Source organism: Globicephala melas, chromosome 5 (assembly GCF_963455315.2).
Source record: "Globicephala melas chromosome 5, mGloMel1.2, whole genome shotgun sequence".
In the NCBI taxonomy this organism is placed as follows: domain Eukaryota; kingdom Metazoa; phylum Chordata; class Mammalia; order Artiodactyla; family Delphinidae; genus Globicephala; species Globicephala melas.
In genome coordinates, this window is record NC_083318.1 from 86,066,438 (window position 1) to 86,090,684 (window position 24,247).

A 24,247-nucleotide genomic window follows, 5' to 3' on the forward strand; every position below is an offset into this window, starting at 1 on the left:
TTAGTAATTTATTTTTCATTATCAATATTTCATTTTGTTCCTACATCATTTTTTTCTCTTTATCATTGTCTCCCTTTAGTTGTTAGTGCATCTTTACGGCAGTGGTTTTAAAGGCTTTTTCTAGCAGCCACAAAATCCAGACTTCCTCAGGAATAGTTTCTCTCAATTTATTTTTTTCCTATGATTGAACCATATTTTTGTCTATCTTCTTATGCCTTGTGATATTTGTTGAGAGCTGTACATTTGATTTTTATAATGCTCTAACTCCAGAAATCAGAATTGACCCTTTGTTAGAGTTTGAATTTTTTTTTTTTTCGGATTGTTGAAGTATTTCTCTTTACCAGAAACCAGCCTGAGTTTAAAGTTTTAGGTCTTCTCAGTTCTTTTATAAGCCAGTGTCTTTCCCTGGACATGCACATAGCTTTCCAAATTCCACTATGTGAGGTTGTTTTTAATGACCTAATTCAATGTCTTGCTCCCTAATGGACAAAAAAGGAAAAAAAGAAAAAAATAGTGCTGATCCTTTAAAACTCCTGGATATTGTTTCTGCTTATGAAGGTTGAAACAACTCTCACCAACTTCTGTGCCTACACCTCAAGGATCAGAGGCAGTAATCAGCAAACAGAATGCAGAACCCCAATATCTGGAAAATAAGGTCTTTTTTGCCCACAGTGGCTCCACCAATTTACACCAGAAATATAGGCATTTTGCCTGACATGGGGTTGAGTGATGGAGGCTTTGAAGTTGCTTTTAGTCTAAAGGGGTGAAATTTACTAAATTAACCACAGTTCCTAGTCAAGCTGTCCCCTGTGAGTTGTAAGTGCTCAGACAGGCCCCAGAGTTCCAATATAGTTACTTCCTACAGCTTTGGCTAGCACAATTATTTTTTTGGTAGAGAGACAAACAAAATTTGTGCTTCCTATTCTACCCTGCTTTCACCCATAAGCATTGCATTTTAATGCAATTGAAAACTCAATAATTTTCAATAATTTTATGAAAATGATTTTTGGATTAAATATTTAAATGGGTACTACTTACACAAAATAATTTTAAAGTAACTTCATTATGAATACAAAAATTATTATGATGATTTGTAACTTAAAATTACATTTAATTCTCTATTTTAACTAAAGGTAAGGAGAAAAGGGTGTCCCTGGCAGTTTAAAAGCAACATCACTCAGTTATAATCTAGAATGGTATCAATAAATAATTGTAATTTATAGGAACATCATAGAGTGAACTGCATAAATCTTTTACTGTATTATTATAGTTTTTAACTGTTTAAATAGAAGAATCACTATTTAGGAGTATTTCAGGAATCTAAGCTGTCAGTTCTGGGCTCAAACAGGGCCTGGTCCACGTCCATTAATTAAAAGGAAATAGAGTCCCAAGGCATTCTGTAAATCAAAGCTATATTTTTGAATATCTATTCCCTTATTCTCCATCATGGTAGCTGCAATTTGTGTGTATGCCTCAGATTAAAAAAACAATAAGCACAACAAAACAAGGTTAGATTACATGGAAGCCTTAAAATGTAGATACAAAGCCGACTGAAAATTTGACAGTAGTGAATGATTGTTTTAGCTTATTATTTAAAGAAAATTTTGCAATATGTTTTCCTGTTAGTAATGCCAGGTTTAAAACAAGACAGCAATCAAATATCCTGTTTTAACGGTTAGTACCTTTTTTTTTACAGTTCAGTTAAATTGACACTAACATTGCCAATAAAATTTCTGGCATTTTTAAGCATGCTTTTAAGGAGATCTTCATGGAATTTAAAATAGCTGTCCCTGAAAAAATAAGATTATCTGACCTTCTGAGGAATCTGGGCAAGGGCTGATGCAATCACATTAGACTTTTCTACTGTGAGGTTTTTGATCATTGACCCCAGAGTAAACACTACAACTGCAACTTTTTTTTTTTAAACATCTTTATTGGAGTATAATTGCTTTACAATGGTGTGTTAGTTTCTGCTTTATAACAAAGTGAATCAGTTACACATATACATATGTCCCCATATCTCTTCCCTTTTGCATCTGCCTCCCTCCCACCTTCCCTATCCCACACATCTAGGTGGTCACAAAGCACCGAGCTGATCTCCCTGTGCTATGCGGCTGCTTCCCACTAGCTATCTATTTTACGTTTGGTAGTATATATATGTTCACGCTACTCTCTTACTTTGTCCCAGTTTACCCTTCCCCCTCCCCATATCCTCAAGTCCATTCTCTAGTAGGTCAGTGTCTTTATTCCCATCTTGCCCCTCGTTCTTCATGACCTTTTTTTTTTTTGATTCCGTATGTATGTGTTAGCATACGGTATTTGTTTTTCTCTTTCTGACTTACTTCACTCTGTATGACAGAATCTAGATCCATCCACCTCACTACAAATAACTCAATTTCGTTTCTCTTTATGGCTGAATAATATTCCATTGTATATATGTGCCACATCTTCTTTATCCATTCATCTGTTGATGGACACTTAGGTTGCTTCCATGTCCTGGCTATTGTAAATAGAGCTGCAATGAACATTTTGGTACATTACTCTTTTTGAATTATGGTTTTCTCAGGGTATATGCCCAGGAGTGGGATTGCTGGATCGTATGGTAGTTCTATTTTTAGTTTTTTAAGGAAGCTCCATACTATTCTCCATAGTGGCTGTATCAATTTACATTCCCACCAACAGTGCAAGAGGGTTCCCTTTTCTCCACACCCTCTCCAGCATTTATTTTTTGTAGATTTTTTGATGATGGCCATTCTGACCGGTGTGAGATGATATCTCATTGTAGTTTTGATTTGCATTTCTCTAATGATTAGTGATGTTGAGCATTCTTTCATGTGCTTCTTGGCCATCTGTATGTCTTTTTTGGAGAAATGTCTATTTAAGTCTTCTGCCCATTTTTGGATTGGGTTGTTTGTTTTTTTGATATTGAGCTGCATGTGCTGCTTGTAAATTTCAGAGATTAATTCTTTGTCAGTTGCTTCATTTGCAAATATTTTCTCCCATTCTGAGGGTTGTCTTTTCATATTGTTTATGGTTTATTTGCTGTGCAAAAGCTTTGACGTTTCATTAGGTCCTGTTTGTTTATTTTTGTTTTTATTTCCACTTCTCTAGGTGGTGGGTCAAAAAGGAACTTGCTGTGATTTATGTCATAGAGTGTTCTGTCTATGTTTTCCTCTAAGAGTTTGATAGTGTCTGGCCTTACATTTAGGTCTTTAATCCATTTTGAGTTTATTTTTGTGCATTGTGTTAGGGAGTGTTCTAATTTCATTCTTTTACATATAGCTGTCCAGTTTTCCCAGCACCACTTATTGAAGAGGCTGTCTTTTCTCCCCTGTATATTCTTGCCTCCTTTATCAAAGATAAGGTGACCATATGTGTGTGGGTTTATCTCTGGGCTTTCTATCCTGTTCCATTGATATATATTTCTGTTTTTGTGCCAGTACTATATTGTCTTGATTACTGTAGCTTTGTAGTATAATCTGAAGCCAGGTAGCCTGATTCCTCCAGCTCCGTTTTTCTTTCTCAAGATTGCTTTGGCTGTTCAGAGTCTTTTGTGTTTTCAAACAAATTGTGAAATTTTTTGTTCTAGTTCTCTGAAAAATGCCAGTGGTAGCTTGATAGGGATTGCATTAAATCTGTAGATTGTTTTGGGTAGTAGAGTCATTTTCACAGTGTTGATTCTTCCAATCCAAGAACATGGTATGTCTCTCCATCTATTTGTATCATCTTTAATTTCTTTCATCAGTGTCTTATAATTTTCAGCATACAGGTCTTTTGTCTCCTTAGGTAGGTTTATTCCTAGATATTTTATTCTTTTTGTTGCAATAGTAAATGGAAGTGTTTTCTTAATTTCACTTTCAGATTTTTCATCAGTGTATAGGAATGCCAGAGATTTCTGTGCATTAATTTTGTATCCTGCTACTTTACCAAATTCATTGATTAGCTCTAGTAGTTTTCTGGTAGCATCTTTAGGATTCTCTATGTATAGTATCATGTCATCTGCAAACAGTGACAGCTTTACTTCTTTTCCAATTTGGAGTCCTTTTATTTCTTTTTCTTCTCTGGTTGCTGTGGCTAAAACTTCCAAAACTATGCACAACTCCATTTTTTCCAGAGCTTTGCACAAACTCTTCTAACTCCTGTGAGGGAAACAGTCTTTGTTATATGAAAGTTGATAGTATCAAGAATAAGTCATACACTTTTCTCAAGGTGTCAGAATTATTAGAACATTTCTGTTTTTCATATGTTAACCATTTCAGTATACAAAATATGACCTGAAATCACTGGTTATTAGACAAATTAAAAATGACTTAAATTGGGTGTTCCCTTCAACATGATAGAGCGGTGTGTGTGTGTGTGTGTTTACAAATTATTGACTACATGTTATCTCCTGCCATGTGCAGAGTTCTTTACATGTATCCTTTAACATAGATATATGAGAATTCTAAGAGATATGTATACATTTGCAAATGAGAAAGCTGTCTCAGTAAGGTTGAGTAAATTGTCCAAGTCTACACAGCAGTAGCTGGCAGAGCCAAATTTCTAAGTTAAGCTTGTTGATTGTAAAGCCAATGACTATATTCAGTACTCTCTATTGCCTTCCAAAACCCTCTCCACAATGTTCCAAATGAAGAACATTTGATTCCTGCTTTAAGTTAAATAGTTCTGGTGCTTCACTTTATATTTAGTTTTGGATGCTAATAAGATTATCATTCATTTTTCTGCTGAATTGCAGTCAGTATAATGACATAAGTTTGGTATATTTACTTTATCCTGTTTTCTAAATTTCAGTTTTCTTTTACTTTGGTTACATTTTCTCTTTGTATAAGCTTCCATAACCACATTTAGAAATGAGGTAGCCACATAAATTCCTGACTAGATAAGACATGCAGAAAGAACTATAATGAATACTCTGAGGCTGACAGTAATATAATAGAAATATATGACTTTCCATTAAAAATAAAAATATCATATTTAATCATGCTGAAGTAAAAATGATCCTTTCATCCTATGTTTAACTACTAACAAAACTAAAACTAAGTCAACTAAATAAGAGAAGGAAAAAAATGTATGAGTCTTGAAAGGGAAAGACAGGGAAGAGATTTATATTAAGGAATTGACTCACATGATTATGGAATTTGGAAAGTTTAATCTGCAGAATAGGCCATGAGTCTGGAGACTCAGAGAAGAGCCATTGCTCTAGTTCAAGTCTGAAGTCTGTCTACTGGCAGAATTCTTTTTTGCTTGGGAGCATTCAGTCTTTTGTTCTATTCAGGTCTTCAACTAATTGGGTGAGGCTCACCCACATAATAGAGAGCAATTTGTTTACTCAAGGTCCACATATTTAAATGTTAATGTCATCCAAAAATACCCTCACAGAAACTTCTAGAATGATGTTTGGCTAAATAGCTGGGTGCCTGGCCCAGGCAAGTTGACACATAAAATTAAACATCACACTATATTTTACATGGATTGACTTAATATGTAAAGCTATCAATCTCTTTAAATTTCTTTTCATTTATGGCATTTTTCTTGATAAATTGGCACATTTTAAAATTTATATAAAAATTACATTTTCATCAATAATGAATGAACTTTGAAAAAGCAAAGGAAATACTGGAGACTACTTCATCAGATAATAATGCAGAATACAAAATGAAGGCTACTGAATTGCTAACAGACTAAGTGAACCATAGAATAATGTAGTTAGGACAGAAAGAGAGGCATAAGTAGGTGATAGTCCCGTTTATGCTAAAAATGGTATCACAATTCACTGGGACAATCAGTGAGAAAAATTCATACTGTGTGGATTGTTTATCAGGTAGTGGTATAACAATACATTCATTATTCAGACAAAACAGGGAGGTGAATGTTTACCTCCTAGCATGTATTAATAGAAAAATCTGAATGCATTAAATATATCATGTTAAACTATAATATTATACATTTAAAAATAAAATATAAGAGAATATCTCTTTAACCTCAGAAAAGATACAAATATTTTAAATGAGACTTTGAAAAGTACAAATCATAAGGTATTAAAGGATGGATTTGATTACATCAAATTTGGCAGTTTACATTTAGAAAAGGAAATTAGAGGTAATATTAACAAATATATGAAGCCATAGGAGAAGATATTTGCAATGGCTAGATCAAGGATTAATACCTAAATATTCTGTGCTATGGAAAGAATTTGTATTTCTTGCAAAAATGTTAGAATATCCAAAATAATGTACTAAGTATATGATTTTCAAAGAGGGAAAATAAGAATAATAAGTTTCTGAAAAGATGTTCAGCTTTGCTATTACAGAGAATACAAATAAAATTCAGCAATGTAATATCACTTTACCTCTTTGAAACTGACAAATAGAATAGTATCAAGGTGTAGATAAAATGTGGAAGATGTGACCACCTATGCACTCCTGATGAAACAACACATTTGTAGAGATATTCAGTGAAATTAAATGTACAACACAATTAAATATGCCAATAACCCATGATACTATAATTTAATCCCACTATTGGATATAGATCTCAAATATATGCCTAGCTTTGCAAATTTTCCTCCTAATATTCTCCGTTGTAGGATGGAGATGGGGACACCTAATTATCCTTTGTGAGGAATAAATAAAATGTGATAAATACATAAACCAAAACTCTGCAACTCTCACAATGAATTAAATGGATTTACAAATAGAAACTTGGATATATTTGAAAAAAATCATAGAGTAATAAGAAAAAGTGAATTATAGTATAAAACAATTTATGTAATTATAAAACTCAAATCAATACTATATATAGTTTGAAGATCCACAGTATCTGTGTAAATTGAAGTGAGACGATAAATATTAAATGCATTTGACTGGGTGCCTACTGGTTGTGGGGTAATGAAAAAAAAGAAGATAAAGAAAAAAATGTAAGAAAATAAATCAAAAGAGATGTCAGCTATGGGCTGATTATCATATGGAATGAATTGCGAGAATGATTAATACATTCTGAGGCTCTGAAATTAAAAAAAGAAAACCCCAAATTCCATAATTCCACAAACTTACATTTTGGCATTCAAAATCAAATTGACATCTTTTTCATGTTGTAATGGAATCTGAATACATGTATCATATTGAAAATTCTATAATAGATCATGTGACAAATAGTGCTACTGACACAAACATTATTGAGTAATAATCTATTTTGAAGTGATAATTTTAAGGTTTAGATTGTGATTCAATGTCAGTTTGAGATAAGTAGTTCTTGTCCTGTGTGGATAAATATTATTGTTGGAATTAGGCTGGTGATAAAAGCATATGAGATTGTTGTTTTACATAGGATGGATATATATTACTTTTGTAAATACTTGAGTTTATAATTGTAAATGTTATTATAATTGGAATTGTTAATATGAATAGTGTGACTAGTGTGAAGGAGGTAAATAAGTTTATTACTTTTATTTGGAGGGAAATTTTTCACTCCTCTCTCCAACCTTTTCCTACATCTTCCTTACAGGGAAAAGATGAAAGTCTGAGTCTTACTGCAGATCCCTAGTTGGGTCACATTCCTTAGAGGATTGTTGTGCTGAGTGTTATAAGAACACACATACATGATTAACTGTGACTCTCCCTCTACTTCTTCAGTAGATGGGGCTAAAAATTTAAGAAGAAAAGACCCTGTTCCAAAGATGGGTCTTCAATACTGCTTTTTCCTTTTAATGTTTACATTGATCTGATTAATTTGACATAGCTGCCTGACATTGATAAGATTTTGGCTCAAGGGTAGAAGCAGCTGTGTACACTTTGAGTTTAACCAAATGATCCAGGCTAATTTACCAGAGAGCTCTGCATAAGGATTAAGGCACAAATGTAGTTAACAAAGGGCTCGCACTTATATATCATCTGTCACTGTACATACTCTAACTCAGAAACAGAACACAAATGTGGTTATTGTTTGTGGAAATGTTCAAGCTTTACACTTTCTCCCATCATATTCCTTTCTATTAGAGCCTCAAACCTCACGATTACTTTACTTGTCACTCTCTTTATGTGTTAATTTGCACATTCACATCGACTCGTATTTGTATGTAAACGTAGATACAGTGTACTTTAGTATCTGCTTTTTTTTTTTTAAAAGATTTATTTATTTAATTTTATTTTTGGCTGCATTAGGTCTTAGTGGCAGCACGTGGGATCTTCACTGAGGCATGCAGGATCTTTCCTTGCAGCGCGCGTGCTCTTCGTTGGGGCATGCGGACTTCTCTGTAGTCATGGTGTGCAGGTTTTCTTTCTCTAGTTGTGGCACGTGGGCTCCAGAGTGCGTGGGCTCTGTAGTTTGCGGCACGGCAGGCTCTCTAGTTGAGGCGCGCAGGTCAGTAGTTGTGGTGCGCAGGTTTAGTTGCCCTGCGGCATGTGGGATCTTAGTTCCCTGACCAGGATTAAACCCGCGTCCCCTGCACCATTAAGGCGGATTCTTTACCACTGGACCACGAGGGAGGTCCCTAGTATCTGCTTTTTATAGTTAGGGATACCATTGAAAATCTTCTGGAAATATTCTAATACCAAAATTAATCATGTGAATTATTCAAACAATTAAATGTTATGAAAATACTTGCTATATTAAAGAACCCCCTTACAGCTGTCATAAACTTAGGAATCATTTTTTTTTCATGAGTGTGAGAGCATGTCATTATTGAACTGCAGAGATGTTATTGTGCTTTTGTAGTGTCCCCAGGGCCCTAGTGTTCTCTGATGGGTGGAGACAGGGGAAATAAGATCCATTGGAAATACTTCAAAGCTCTTACACTTTCTGGACATCCTTAAAGTTCATACAAAAGAAATCAGTTAGATCCTTGGTGACATATAGCTGGTAAAATAAATAAATGCACAAATTCACACAAACACACATTATATATACATGTATGTGTGTTACTGGGTCAATAATAAGGCAATAGGAGAATTCTGAATATTTTTGAATTATTAAATATAGCAAATATACTTATAAGTAAGTCTCACACTATCCCAACAGGGCATAGACCTTTTATCAAAAATTATGAAATAAAATAAAAAAGGCTCAGAATATTTAAGTGATTACTTTCTGAGCAGAAACAATGGCTTAGAACAAAGTAGAATGGATATCCAATATCATTTAACTTGTCAAAATATTAATGTATATATTCATATAACAGGATAAAGTAAAAATTTCTGTTACATGATTTAAAAATTCCCCCAAATTCTCAACCTCTTCAATGAGTATTCCATATATTTCCTGACCTTACCTGAAACTCAGGTCTTGCCCTATAATCCTTTAAGTATGCTCAATCATTCTACCCTACCTACATCAAACAGGGTCCAGACAGAGTCTTAATATGTGTCCTGCTTTCTTTTGACTGACATTTCCAACTGTTTCATTTTCTCTGCTTTTAAAAAATATCCTTATCTTTATGTCTTTACTCTGTACTGTCAACTACTCATGTTCTCTAATGCCAACTGTCAGGCTGACAGGTGCAACACCTGTTCACACAAGCCTTAGACATTTGGATTATAGTCTCCTGTTCCACCCCAATTTCTGCTTTTTAACTCTGGGTGGTGTAATGTTTACAATAAACAGCCAATACAAAGTCATGTCTTCTTATTCCTTGACATCCCTAATTTAAAACCACTTCTTATGGAAAAGGCAAAACTATGGAGGAAGTAAAAATAGTTATTTCTAAAGATTTAGGGGCAGGGAAGGATGAAGAAGTGGAGCACAGAGTATTTTTAGGAGAGTGGAGAGTCTGTATGAGAGTATAAGGGTAGATAACATGTCATTATACGTTTATCAAAAGATGGAATGTACAACACACAGAGTAAACCTTACTGTAAACCATGGACATTTGTTGATATTCATGTGGATGTTGGTTCATAAAGTGTAACAAATGTGCTGCAGGAATGTGGAATATTGATGGTGAGGGAAACTGTGTATGGGAGGGGGCTAGAAATAGGTGGGGACCCTCTGTATTTTGTGCTCAGCTTTGCTGTGAATATAAATGCCTCTAAAAATAGTCAATTAGTTTAAAAATAAACCCCACAAGTACTGCATAGACCTGTCCTCTGAGATTGAAACAATGTATTTTATAGCTGCTTGCTAGACACTGCATTGTATCTTATTCAGCATACCCATATATGAAACGATCATTTTCCCTCACAACTGCTCCCATTTACTTCACCTTTGTAAATGACAATATTCACTACTAAATTGCCCATACCAAAAAAAATAATAATAAATAAGTAAAGGACTGACATATACAAAGAAACAAAAGCCAAGGATTAATTCTGGCACTCTCTCTTTTAATCTCCACCCTCAGCCTATCAGAAAATCCTATTGACTTTGTAAATACTTCCTAAATCTCTCCATTTATATTCAAAATTGCTATCATAGTGAAGTTTGGATCTTTATAATGACTTTCAGGAACTATTGCAACTGTATCTCAGCCCATTTCCCTGCTTTAAATCTTGCTCCATTCCAAACAATTCAATAGTCAAAATTTATGAAAGGGAACGCTATATCACATTACTGCTTACAAATTATATGTTGATCCTCATCGACCTTAAATTTGAAGTGAAGAATACTTAGCATTGTCCCTTTGTTTTTTTCATAACCTATCCTCCGATCATGTCTCCAGTCTAATTTCTCTCCTCTTTTCAAATCAAACAGGTCATCATTACTGAATTTCTGCCAGAATTTTACTGGGCCATCTCATTTCTATTAGATCTTTTATCAAAGTATTATAATTTCCCCACTATTGTCCATGTCTTAGACAAGATTATGCTAAATAACATGCAATTCCAAAATCTCAGTGGCTTAAAACAACAGCTTATTTCTTTCCCATGCCATATGTCCATCTAGTGAGCTGTAACTGTTACACATATTCTTTAACTAGGACTCAGGTTGACAGAGTAGCCACTCTGGAGCACACCCCATTGACATTACAGAAAAGAGAACTCTGGAGTAAGTGCACCTGACAGTTAAGTGTTGGACCTGGAAGTGATACATGACACTTCAGCTCATACTCATTGCCTGGAGAGTATTGAACAATTTGCACCAAACTCAGGGGCTAGGGATTTTATTGTTGTCAAATATCTGGCATATTTGATGAACATCATTAATGATTACCATGCTAATGTTATTAATACTATGGTATTATAATACTCCAAGTGGATAATTCCCATTAATTCCTATGTCCAAGTTTTCAGATTGAAGATCAAATACTAAAAATAATAAACTAGAAATCATTCCAAGAGGTAAACACTCAAAGAGGCAATAATAAGTACATTTAATTACCTTTAGCAGGGACTTTGCAGGCTTGCAGTGCAGTCCTCCAACAAATTCAAAATTAGGTAGTAAGGGTGAAGAAATTCAAAATCTCGGTCAGTTCGAATCAATCACATTTCAGCTTTCCCCATAATCTCACATAACGTGGTAGGTTTTCCTGAATAAAAATAAAGAATGATAGAGGGAAAACAAACTGATATATGAGATGGGAAATGTTTTACCATCAAATTTTCTAAGAAAAATCTTTAAAGAACCAGTATTGGTCCCATGTAACTATTGCCTTTTCCCTGCAAGAGTACACAATAGTGAGATTATGAAGAATCAGACACAGATTTAAGTATGGAACAAAGTCAAAAGCCTGCTGCTTTCTCTGTCAACAGACTCTTTCAGCTTGAGCTAAGTCTGAGCCCTACTCCATGCTCAGAATCAGCACGTGCTCTGAGCAATGAGCAAGGAATTCAGCCAGTGATCCCAGCCTACTATGGTAGAGTCTCCTCCTCTTCTGGAATTCCAATTTATCTCATCCTCATTGCTCCAAAAGAATTTGATATCTTTAAAAATCAGCTTTTGTAATTGATCCATCTTTTTTTTTTTTCTGGTGTTTGGGAGTTTGCCACCACAACTAACTATATCCTATCAGGACTGAAATCTTTTAATAAATATTTAAAAGTGATTATCTCCTTTGCTATCCATAATTATAGTTCCTGTTTCACAAGATCTTGTCCTCTTTGGTGAAGATATAGCACTTCATAATAATCTGGTGATGTATTAGTTGTTATTTTGACATATTTAGCTGACAAACACTACAAAAGGGGTACCTTTCAAATGAAGTGGTGACCAAGTGAATATTAACAGAATAAGAAATAAAATTAGTGACTCTGATTAAATTATTTTTCTTAATTTTGAACCAGAGCCTCCTTTCTGAATTCTATTCAATTACTGTGGTGTAAGGGACCTTACCCAGCATTTTGGTGTCCTTTCGAAATATGTACTCTATATTACTAATAGGAGGAAACCATTGCTATCTGGTTTCTCACCACATGGCTTTTTGAATAATCTCCTTGATGTTCTAAGTGTGTTAAAGTTTGATTAGAAAATGTAAGCGATTTTGAACTGCCAGGAAGATCTATCTGCATGAGATCACAAGAAAATCTCATTAATTTAGGTTTTGATTCTGGTAATGCCAAAGGTATTCAAAATACAGTTTCATACTCAGTGTGTATCCCATTTCACTGCCTTATTGGTGTCAGCCATGAGTATAATATTATTCTCTTTGTGAAATGTTTCACTCTCATACCCTTTCATAAAAGTTTCGTTGAGATATATTTTAAATACAATCAATTCTTCCTTTTAAATAAATGACAGTATAGTTTTTGGTATATTTATAATGTTGTGAAACAATCACCACTATTAAATTTTAGAAAATCATTAATCCCCAAAGAAATCCTGTATCCATTTAGAACAGATACTCGATAAAAGGAAAAGGGAAGCAGTTATAAAACAAGAGATCACAACTATAAAGGAAAATTTTAATTTTTCAGGAATAAACTAATTTTTTAGTAATGATGCATTATTAGAGATATTTCTGTCAAAAACAGTAAAAAAGAAAACAATTTTAAAATTCACATGAAACTGAAAAAGACCCCAAATAACCAAAGAAATCCTGAGAAAAAAGACCAATCTGCAGGCATCACACTTTCTGATTTCAAGCAAGATTATAAAGCAATAGTAATCAAAACAATTTGGTACAGGCATAAAAACAGACACATGGACCAATGGAACAGAATCAAGAGCCCAGAAATAAACCCATGCATATTTGATCAACTAATATTTCACAAAGGAACCAAAACAACTCAATGGAAAATGACAGTTTTAAATAATTCTTGCTGAAAAAAATGGATATTCATGTGCAAAGGAATGAAACTAGACTCCAATCTTACTCCACAAAAATTAGCTGGAAATAGATTAAAGACGTCAATGTAAGACCTGAAACCAAAAAATTTCTAGAAGAAAACATGACAGAAAATTTTCTTGACAGAGGTCTTGACAATGATTTTTAAAATATGACACAAAAGCATAAAAAACAAAATTAAAAATAAATAAGTGGGACTACTTCAAACTAAAATGACTATGCACAGCAAAAGAAATGATCAACAAAATGAGAATACGACCTATGAAATAAGAGACATTATTCTCAAACCATATATTGGATACAGGGTTGCCATCCAAAATCTCTAAGGAATTCATACAATTCAGTACAAAAAAAATAATAATTAAATTAAAAATTAAGCAAAGGACCTGAATAGACATTTTTCCAATGAAGCTATTCAAATAGGTAGCAAATATATAAAAATGTGCTCACCATTGCTAATCATCAGGGAAATGCAAATTAAAACCATGGTGAGATATCACCTCACACCTATTAGCATGGCTATCATGAAAAGACAAGAGATAACAAATGCTGGGGAGGATCTGGAGAAAGGGGAGCCTTTGTGCACTGTTGGTGGGTATGTAATTTGTGTAAAACTATGGAAAACAGTTTGGAGGTTCCTCAAAAAATTAAAAATAAAACTACTATGGCACTCCATGTTCACTGCAAGTTTGGAGCATTATACAGTAGCCAAAATATGGAAGCAATCTGCATGTTTTTCAATGGGTGAATGGATAAAGAAAATACGATTATATATACCATGGAATATTAAGTCATGAGAAAAAAGGACAACCTGTCATTTGCCTCGACAGATGGAACTTGAGGACTTCATGGTAAGTGAATTAGGTCAGACAGAGAAAGACAAATCCTATTTGATATCACTTAAATGTGGAATCTAAAAAGAAAACAAAACAAAAAAGAAAATGAACTCATAGAACCAGAGAAGAGACTGGTGGTTGCCAGATGCCGGGGCTGGAAGATGGGCACAATAGGTAGGTGAAGGTGGTGAAAGGGTACGAAATTGCAGTTATAAAATAAGTCAGTCCTGTGGCTGTGATGTACAGCATGGTGACTATATTTAATAATACTGTGTTGTATATGTGAAATGTGCTAAGAGAGTAGATCTTAAAAGTTCTCATCTCAAAATAAAAAAAACTACATTCAGTGATGAGTGTTAACAAGTTCTTGTGGTGTTCAATATGTACAAATATAAAACCATTGTGTTGTATACCTGTGATAAAAGGAAATGATTTTAAGGCAGGACAAGAAAAATTTAACATAAAATTTTCTCTTCCATTTGAGCCACTACCCCCCCCTTTAGTGTATCTGCATTCTACATTAACTAGGTCCCCTTAGAAGACACAAGAGTGCCTACTCAACCACCACGACCACAACAACAAAAAAACCAATTTCCTCCTGGTGCCAGCAAGGTAGCTCCTTAGGAGATAAAATTCCTTCCTTAATCCCTTAAGGGATCACAGTGACCCACTACTCGCCTTCTTGACCTATGTAAACTGTCAGTATATTACTTTGATGTATAACACTTTGTCTCAAAAACTTGTACAACTGTGCTTTGACTTCTAAAGGGGAGAACATTCCTCAGAGCTTTATGAAAAACTGTCTCCTGGATTATAATCCTCACGTTGGCTCTAATACAATTTTCCAGTTTTTTGTAGACTGACTATTGATTAATTTTTGTAGATCCCTGAAATGAATGCAATGTTACATGTTAATTATATCTCAAAAAATCTAAATAATGTAAGTAGGGTAGGGCTTCCTCAAAGATAAATAATGTCTTATGCAAAAATCATCCATGACACAATTAAATGAATGCTTTTCAAATAAAAAAAATCAAAAGGAAAAACAAAGGGGGTAAACAGACTTGCTTAAACAGAGAAAAACTTTGTGCTCAGAGTAAAAGCTCACTAGTTGACCTCTAATGCAATTTAAAATAGAACAACAGCAACAAGAAAATAATAGGTTAAAAGTTTAAAAACATGGTCCTTTAGGGAAAAATCTTCCTTTTTTCTCCTTTGGAAAACAAGAGCAGATGAAACGAAGCTATATTTATTTATTTATTTTCTAGTTTCATGCTCACCACATGCCAAGCTCTGCAACCAACTAACCAAGCCCTGATAGAATGCAAACAGAAAGTCTGAGAAACAGCACATTAATCAGAAAGAAAACAGACTGTGTACCAGAAGTAAACAAGAGAGTAGTCCAAGGTTATGGAAATTAAGCACAGTGTCAGATTTGGGTTTTCCAGTTACTTCAAAAAAACCTAGGGGCATCAGTCAGGATTTATGCATAGGTATATAGAATATTCCTTCTTTGATATATTGTCAGTACTCAATCATATAAAACAAAACAAAAAAGAGAAAAAAAGGAAAAAAAGAGAAAAAAAAAGAGAAAAGAAAAAAAAATTATTATTTTTTCATTCAATATAGTTAAGCAAGAGGAGCTTGGGTTCTCTCTTAAAAACACTTTTTTGTAAGTTTTCATACAGTCAGATAAATATTTGCATTTTACATATGAAATAAGAATCATTACATGCACATTTCTCTTACCTAAAACCTTGCTGTAATACTTATCCCATTCCAGAAATATATCATATGAATATAACATTTCATTCATTGCATAGAAAAACCAATTCTTCAGCCTCTGTATAAAAGTCACGTTGTCTGTCAGTACTGATGTGATGCCAGGAACATATGAAGAAGGTATAAGATGCTCAGCACACAATCTCTCAATGACATTCCCATAAGAAAACCAAAAATAATATATAAATGGGATATTGAGGAGTTCAGCCACTGATTCCCCACAAAAGCTTAAAGGGTCATCAATACAGATATCAAACTTAGCTGCCAGTAGCCTGTTGAGTAACTCCTTGTTTGTGATAGCACTGTCACATACTCATTTGTCTGATGTTAATAAACTGCTGATCATTTTTGTTAGTTTTTCTTGCAAGTCCCACCATGAAAGTTTCGGCACTTCAAAAGAAATTGTATAGAGACCAGTATCAAATTCTTCCATGAAAGCTTCTTTAGTTACTGGAAGTTGGAGGATCTCCACATTGAAGGGAATCTTGGTATGATCAAGCAGAAGGCTTGGTGAAGGTACCAGGATGGTTATCTCATGTGTGTGAAGGAGGAGTTCTTCCAGAATAACTTTTAAATTAATCCAGTGACTAAAATCCTCAGGCCATACAAGTACTTTCCCAGTCCTTCCAGAGTCAAAGAGCATAGATGCAGCCTGAAAAGGACACAGAAGCCTTTCACAGTCTTCATGATTAACTCTTGCTCAAACTAAATCTTATCCATTTTATTTTATTTTATAGTAGGCTGGGTTGAACTTTGAATTGTGTACTTGTAAATCAACCATATGTCACTTAAAAAATAAATTAATTAATTTAAAAAAAATGATTAAAATGCAATGCAACTGCTGTGATGGAAAAAAAAAAGTCGATGAAGTCAATAATATATTAAGGAAAAAAAAAAAAAAAACAAGTGAGAATTTCCAAACTTCTTTTGGATGATATCAAAATAAAGAGGCTTAAAGTTAAAGACAAATCCATAATAAATTCTTGGTAATGTTAAAAAAATCCATCATCATGTGATGCATACTCAATTAAAACTAGATTTTTTGGAATTTTTCTCTGGTTTTCTTTGAATGTCCGTTTGAAAAGAGTGGTCTCTCTAGTATTTCTCTTACTGATAATTATGCTAGGTATTCTACATAGGAAAGAGACAAACACTTCCTGCCAGAAAAATAAAATATGTCGAGTTTAAGAGCTGTTAAGGCAAGGAGAATTTAATATAAATATTCTGATGCTAAATAAAGTGCCAGTTTGGCTATATCACAGCTATCTTTAAGAAAAATATCTTTTTACTATTACTGTGGATATGAGTCAAATTCTGCTTCTAGGTGAGATTAATGTTATGTTGTGAAGAGATAACTTAGAATGGAGAAGGTAGATCATGAATAAGAAATCTTGATTATCTTATGCTTCCTTCTAGTGTATCCACTTCTCTTTTCTTTGCTTTCTTGTTCTAAGATTCTTCTTATAGTGTAAAATTCCCTTTTTTTTTTTGGCTTGGATCTTCACAACTGGAAGCCACTACTCCATGTAGAAATGGAAACAATTATATTTAGGATCATAACTTCATCTATAGTCCTTTTGCTTAAAATGTTGATTTTCCTCGTTATTAATCAATAGGAATATAGGATGATAATAACATTATCATAAGAATAATTGACTAATAATAAAAATATAATTGCATAATTATTCAATTTCCTACTATAACTTTAAATTCTACCTCCAAATGATAAGCCAATCTATTTTCATTTGCAGTCTTCACTATCATCAATCTAACCCTATTCAGTTTCATATCTAATCTGGACTTACTGAAGTACCCTTCCAATATCACTTCTTCAACTTCTGCACACCTGCAACTTACTCTCCATAGAGAAACTTTTCTGATTTTCAAAAAAATTCTATTTCAGAAAATATCATACTTGAGCAAAATGGTTTAATAACTTTCTCTTATATGTACATTAAAATCTATACTCTTTGAAATGGCCCACAAGACCCTAGTTTTCTAATCTTATGTTGTTTCACTTTCCCCCTTCATTGATATCAGCTTCCTTTAAACTTTCCATGATAAGAATTTCTTTCCTGTAGTGACAGCATCAAGATTGTAGAAGGAGATCTCTACTGTCATCCACACAGAATATTGATATTGGCAGTCATCCAGGGATGAACGTAAGTTTCTGGGAGTCCGGTGGAGAAATTTTATCCCACCATTGGAGCAAATCATTCCAAGAACAGATTCATTGAAGAGGGTAAGAAAACAATTTCACTTTGCCTGTGTCATTCCTTCCACAGGGCATTATGGACCAGTTCCAGGAAAGTCCCTTGTAAGAACTTCTTCTTTAGGAGAACTGTAATTTCTCCTACAGTGGAAAGTGAAATCTTATGAGTACTTGGTTTCCCCAGCAATAAGGGATGTCCACTTCTTTCTCACCTTTCCCAGATTACTGAGGTGATCTGCAAAGCTAAGGAGATAGGAGAGGCTGGGATCATCACCAGGCCTTAGAACTTATCAAAGCAAGGCTAGTAACCACTCTGTGGTTCTTCCTTCTAAACAATTTCTGGACTCCATTAGGAAGCCTGCCCACCATCTTCTTGGGACAACTCATCAGAAGACTGCTCTGTGGGGCCACAGACTCCCCCAATGCTTTGTGCTCCTTTACTAAACTCTGCTTCTCCTTCTCCCTGACCCACAGAGCTGTCTCCAGCTGTACACTGCCATGGAGAATAAGAGTAAGCAAGTGCAGAAACCATATCTGTAGGACTGGGATAAGACTCACAAACTTGAACATTTCAGGACTCTACACTAGGGAAAACAAATTGGAGACCCTCAACACACAGCTTCCATTGTGGAATCAAAAGAAGGCATACAACCTGAAGAAATCCCCCTAAAGAGGGAAAAAGCAATGTGGAACAGACATATCCATAAGAAAGGTCTGAGAAAGTCTCAGATTTTCTAGTCAGACTGAGAGGTGAAAGCATTTCTGTCCCAAAGCCAGTCAGTAACGATTGTGTGAGGTAACTGATGCTTTATGTGCAAACACCAACACAAGCCTTTAAGGAACATAAAAAATTAAGGAAACATGACATCACCAAAGGAACACAATAACTTTCCAGCAACAAATTACAAAGAAATACAGATCTATGAATTCCCTGAGAAGAATTTTAAATAATTTTTAAAGGAAGCTAAGAGAGCTGTGAGAGAACACAGACAATGAAATACAGCTCAGTGAAATCAAGAATACAATACATGAACAAAATGAAACATTCAACACAGACAGAAATCATAAAAAGAAACAAAAATGAAACAGGAAAAATTATAGACCATATTTTTCTAAAAATAACACAACAATGAAAAGAAACAAACAACATACCCCAGAAATCCTGGAGCTAAAGAATGCAATGAATGGAATGAAAAATGAATACAGAGCCTCAAGAGCAGACTCAGTGAAGCAGAAAAAAGAATCTGTGAGCTCAAAGACAAGTCATTGGAAATTATCTAGTCAGAAGATAAAAAGGAAAAAAGACTAAAAAAGAGTGCTGGAGGCTTATGTGAAGAACGGGACACCTTAAAGTTAAACAATACTTGCATTATTGGATTCTCAGCAGGAGAAGAGAGGGAACAAGGTGCAGAAAGCTTAATTTAAGAAATAATAGCTAAAACTTCTCAAGCTGGGGGAGGAATATGGACTTCCAGGTACATGAAACTCAGAGGTTCCCACACAGAATCACCAAAGAGAAGACTTAACCAAGACATATGATAATCAAATTCTCAATAGTTAAGAACAAAGAGCAAAGGGAGAAAAATACCAAACCAGCAAGAGAGAAAAAAACAACTCACTTCATACAAGGGAACTCCCCATAGAGATATTATTAAATTTCTCAGCAGAAACTTTGCAGACCAGGACAGATTTGGTTGGTATATTAAAAGTTCCAAAAGAAAAAAACCTATGATCCTGAAATATTTTATGTGAAAATGATGTCCTTCAGAAATAAAGGAATGATACTTTCCCATACAAACAAAAGCTGAAATGGTAGAAAACTCAGACCAATATCTCTGATGAATATAGATGTCAATTTTTTTCAACAAGACATTAGCAAACCAAATTCAACAGCACAAAAAAGGGACCATACACTGTGATCAAATAAGATTTATCTCTGGGATTCAAGGATGGGTCAACATACATAAATCAGTATTATGATACACAATATTGACAGAATGAAAAATAAAACTCATATGAGCATATTATAGACACAAAAATTTTGAAAAAAATATAACATCTTTTCATGATAAAAATGCTTAACAAGTTAGGAATAAAAAGAACATGACTCAACATGATAAAGGCAATCTATGCAAACCCACAGCTAACATCATACATAACAGTGAAAGTGACAGCTTTTCCTCTGGGATTTCATCAGGAATAACACATGTGCTCTATTCAATACTGTACTAGAAGTCCTGGCTAGAGCAATCAGTCAAGACAAGGAAATAAAAGGCACCCAAATTGGAAAGAAAGAAGTAAAATTGCATTTCTTTGCAGATGATATTATCTTTTATATAGGAAATTATAAAGACTACCAAAAAGTTTTTAGAAGTGACCAGTGAATTCAGTGTATTTGCAGAGTACAAGTCAATGTACAGAAATGGGTTGTATTTCTATACACTAACAACAGAACATCTCAAAAAAGAACAAAGAAAACAACTCCATCCAAAATAGCTCAAAAAGAATAAATGTTTAGGAGTAAATTTACCTAGGATGTGAAAGTTCTGTACAGCAAAAATTATAAGACTTATTTGAAATAAACAGAAGAAGACACAGAAAGTTGGAATGATTCCCATATTCATGGATTAGTAGAATTAATATTGTTAAAATATCCATACTATCCAAAGCCTTCTGTATTCAACGCAATTGATGTAAAAATTCCAAGGCATCTTCACAAAAATAAGAAACACAATCCTAATATTTATATGGAGCCACAATATAATTGCCAAAGTAATCCTGAGAAAGAAGGACAAAGCTAGAAGGCTCACACTTCCTGACTTCAAATTATGTTACAAAGCTATAGTAATCAAAACAGTATGACACTGGCATAAAGTATGCATGTAGACCAATGGAACAGAATTGAGAGTTTAAAACAAAAAAAGCTTTGACTATAAGGTTAACTCATATTTTATATGGGATCCAATAACACTAAATGGGGAAATGATAGTTTCTTTTATAAATGGGGATAGAAAACTGGATAACCACATGCCAAATAATTAAACTGGACCCCTATCCTACATCACTCACAAAATTTAGCATGCAATTGATAGAGACTTAAACATAACAAAAACTGAAAGCATTCATAGAAGAATAGATAGGAGAAATGCTCTTTGACTTTGGTCTTGGCATTGATTTTTTTTGATTGACACCAGAAGCACAGCAACCACAGCAAAAATAAACATGTGGGACTATATCAAACTAATAAGTTCTACACAGGAAGAATAAAAATAAACAAAATAAAAGGCAACCTACAGAATGGGAGAAAATATTTGCAAATCATATATCTGATAAGGCATTAATATCCAAACTACATAAAGAACTCTATACTTAATAGTTTAAAAAATCTGTTTTAAAATGGGTAGACACATTGAATAATTTTCCCAAAGAATACATATTATAAATCACCAAGAGGTATGTGAAGATGTGCTCAACATTTCTAACCATCACAGAAATGCAAACCAAAGCCACAATGATCTATCACCTCACATCTGTTAGAATAGCTATTATCAAGTACAAGACACAAGAAGTATTTGTGACCATATGGACAAAAGAGAACTCTAGTGTACTATTTGGGGGAATGTAAATTAGTACAGCTACTATGGAAAACAGTATGGAGGTTTTGTGAAAAAAAAAATAGAGCTACACATATTTAGCAATTCTCCTTCTGGGTACATATCCAATGGAAGTGGAAACAGGATCTTACAGCGATATCTGCACTCATGTTCATTTTAGCATTAATAACTACAGCCAAGATATAGAAATAATCTAAGTGTCCATCAATAGATGAATGGGCAAACTGATGTGATATATGTATACAATAGAAGATTAGTTAGCTATGAGAAAGAAGGAAATCTTTCCATCTGCCACAGCATAGATGGACATTGTGGGCATAATGCTAAGTGAAATAAGTTTGACAGAGAAAGACATACTGTATGATATCACTTATATGTGGAATCTAAAGAAGCCAAACTTATAGAAACAGAGAATAGAATTGTGGTTTCTTGAAGGTAGGGGTTAAAGTGAAGGGAGAGATGATGGTAAAAGTGCACAAACATACAATTATAAGACGAATGAGTTCTGGGGACCTAATGTACTGCATGGTGATTATTGTTAATAATACTGTATTACACTTGAAAGTTGCTAAGTGAAAACATTTTCAATGTTTTCACCACAAAAAAAGGAAAGAAGCAAAGAATGGTAATTATGTGGTGTCTCAAAGATGTTATTTAATGCTAAGGCAGTAATTATTTCTAATATAAAAGCATTTCAAGTCACCTCAAATTTATACTATGTTGTATGTTGATTATATCTCAATAACTGTTTGGATATCATTAAAAATTTCTTGTATTAATGATTCTGCTGAATTATATTTGTAATGAACCACAAAAGGGATAAATAACTTTGACCCACAGCCAATGAATTCATCCATTATCAGTATTACTCTCTCAATGTTATTAGATGTTTCCTGGCTTGGATGTTAACCATTTGTACTTTAGTAGGAAAAAACTAAAAGTGTTTATTTTGTTCTCTTAGTCTTAGGAAGTCTGGAAAAATAAGAGAGTGGGCTTTCTCTTGGATTTGAGTTCAGTGAGTCACTAAATTTTTACATTACAAAAATTCCATTCTTGTTGCAAAGCTTCCTCCGGTTCTGCTTCAATTTGTTTATTCAAAGATTTTTCCAAGTCATTTAAATTTTTTAGTAATTAAGTCAGTTAAGGTATTGACTCCATTTTTGTCCATGATGGTATAACTGGAACCAGACTAACCCTCTGCCACAAACAACTAGAGAACTGGACAAATTATATGTAACAACTATTTTCAGGTATTGAACAGGCATCACAGAAACTTGACAACTAAGAGAAGGGAAGCTAATGAGGTGAACCCTAAGATCACTATAGCTTTCTGACTATAGCCACTTTTGAGATTACATTGCCAAAAATAGAATCAATAGCAGAAACTGGGGGTATCAATGAGTGAAGAAAAAGAAATGAGAACTTGAGGAGAATTGACATCTGGGAAAGGAACTGCCATAAATTGGAAATTCAAAATGCTCTACACTGTTTTCTACTGAAAAACTAAGGTACTCAGTTTGTGTTGATGCTGAAGTCAATTTTCACCCGTGGCCTTAAAATATCTTGATTTTTTTTACCACTTTTATACCTCTCAGTCTTAGGAACCAATAAAATTGCTAAAATTCTGGGTCAATGAAATGTGACCTTTTTGCAGAGTCCATGTAGATAATAAGATAAAATCATTTCCAGTATTATCTAACTATTTCTGTCAGGGTAAATAGCCAGTGTGAAGGGATCCAATTTAGGAAATTGGCCTCAGTGCCCAGTTGGTTTACTCTAGCAATGATGCCCTATCAGGAACTCAATGTTTAATTCTCTTCCAAGCAGATATGATCCTTTTGACACTCAGGGAGTAGTTACATGAGCCTCAGTAAATAAGATCCCATACACTGGGGCCCATGCATAGCTTTACTCTCTGTCACCATAGTCACTTTGTTAATTTGTTCTAGGAGCCAGAACTGGGGTGGATGATGATAAAAGCGGTCTGATGTGACCCGGCTGGGTAATTTTGCCTACTTAATTGCTTAATGCCAATTCTATGATGGTTGGTCTCTGGTGAGAAATAACATGATGTCCCATGGTTGAGTGTTCCATATTTAACAGGGTCCCATAACATGTCAGGAGTTGTTTTTCCAAAAACACATAATTCTTCAGTCCAGATGACTTTATATTGCTGTGTTGTGATTCTTCTATTAAGCTTGGCAGAGATTCCATACAGTGTCTTCTCTCACTGCTGATGTATTTAATGCTATAAGGTTTACCTAATATTGCAGACTATTACAGGCTGGACCTATTGCAGAATTCTTTCCTGCTCTGGGTCCATTCATAACTGATAGTCTTTTGAGTTATCTGGCCTATGAGTCAAGAATGGAAAAATATGCTTCCCCTAATTCCTGAAAAGGCCTACAATATCTATTATTTTTCTTTGCAGAAAAAAGGCAAAATGCAAAATCTATCCTCTTTTGGAAATGATTACCTTAAATATCTCTGATCACTGGATCTCAATTAATTTTACTGATGTGGAAGATCACACTTGAATATTCACAGGGTTTTTCTCCCACTTTCTAAAGCTCATGTGTCTTACACAGTT

At 34.1% G+C, this 24,247-nt stretch overlaps 1 pseudogene; it reads right to left on the minus strand.

The window, feature by feature from the left end:
* LOC115865693 (UDP-glucuronosyltransferase 2C1-like) overlaps nt 1–16,518 on the minus strand; it is a 36,726-nt pseudogene extending 20,208 nt beyond the window's left edge.
* Between the last annotated feature and the right edge of the window lie 7,729 nt (nt 16,519–24,247).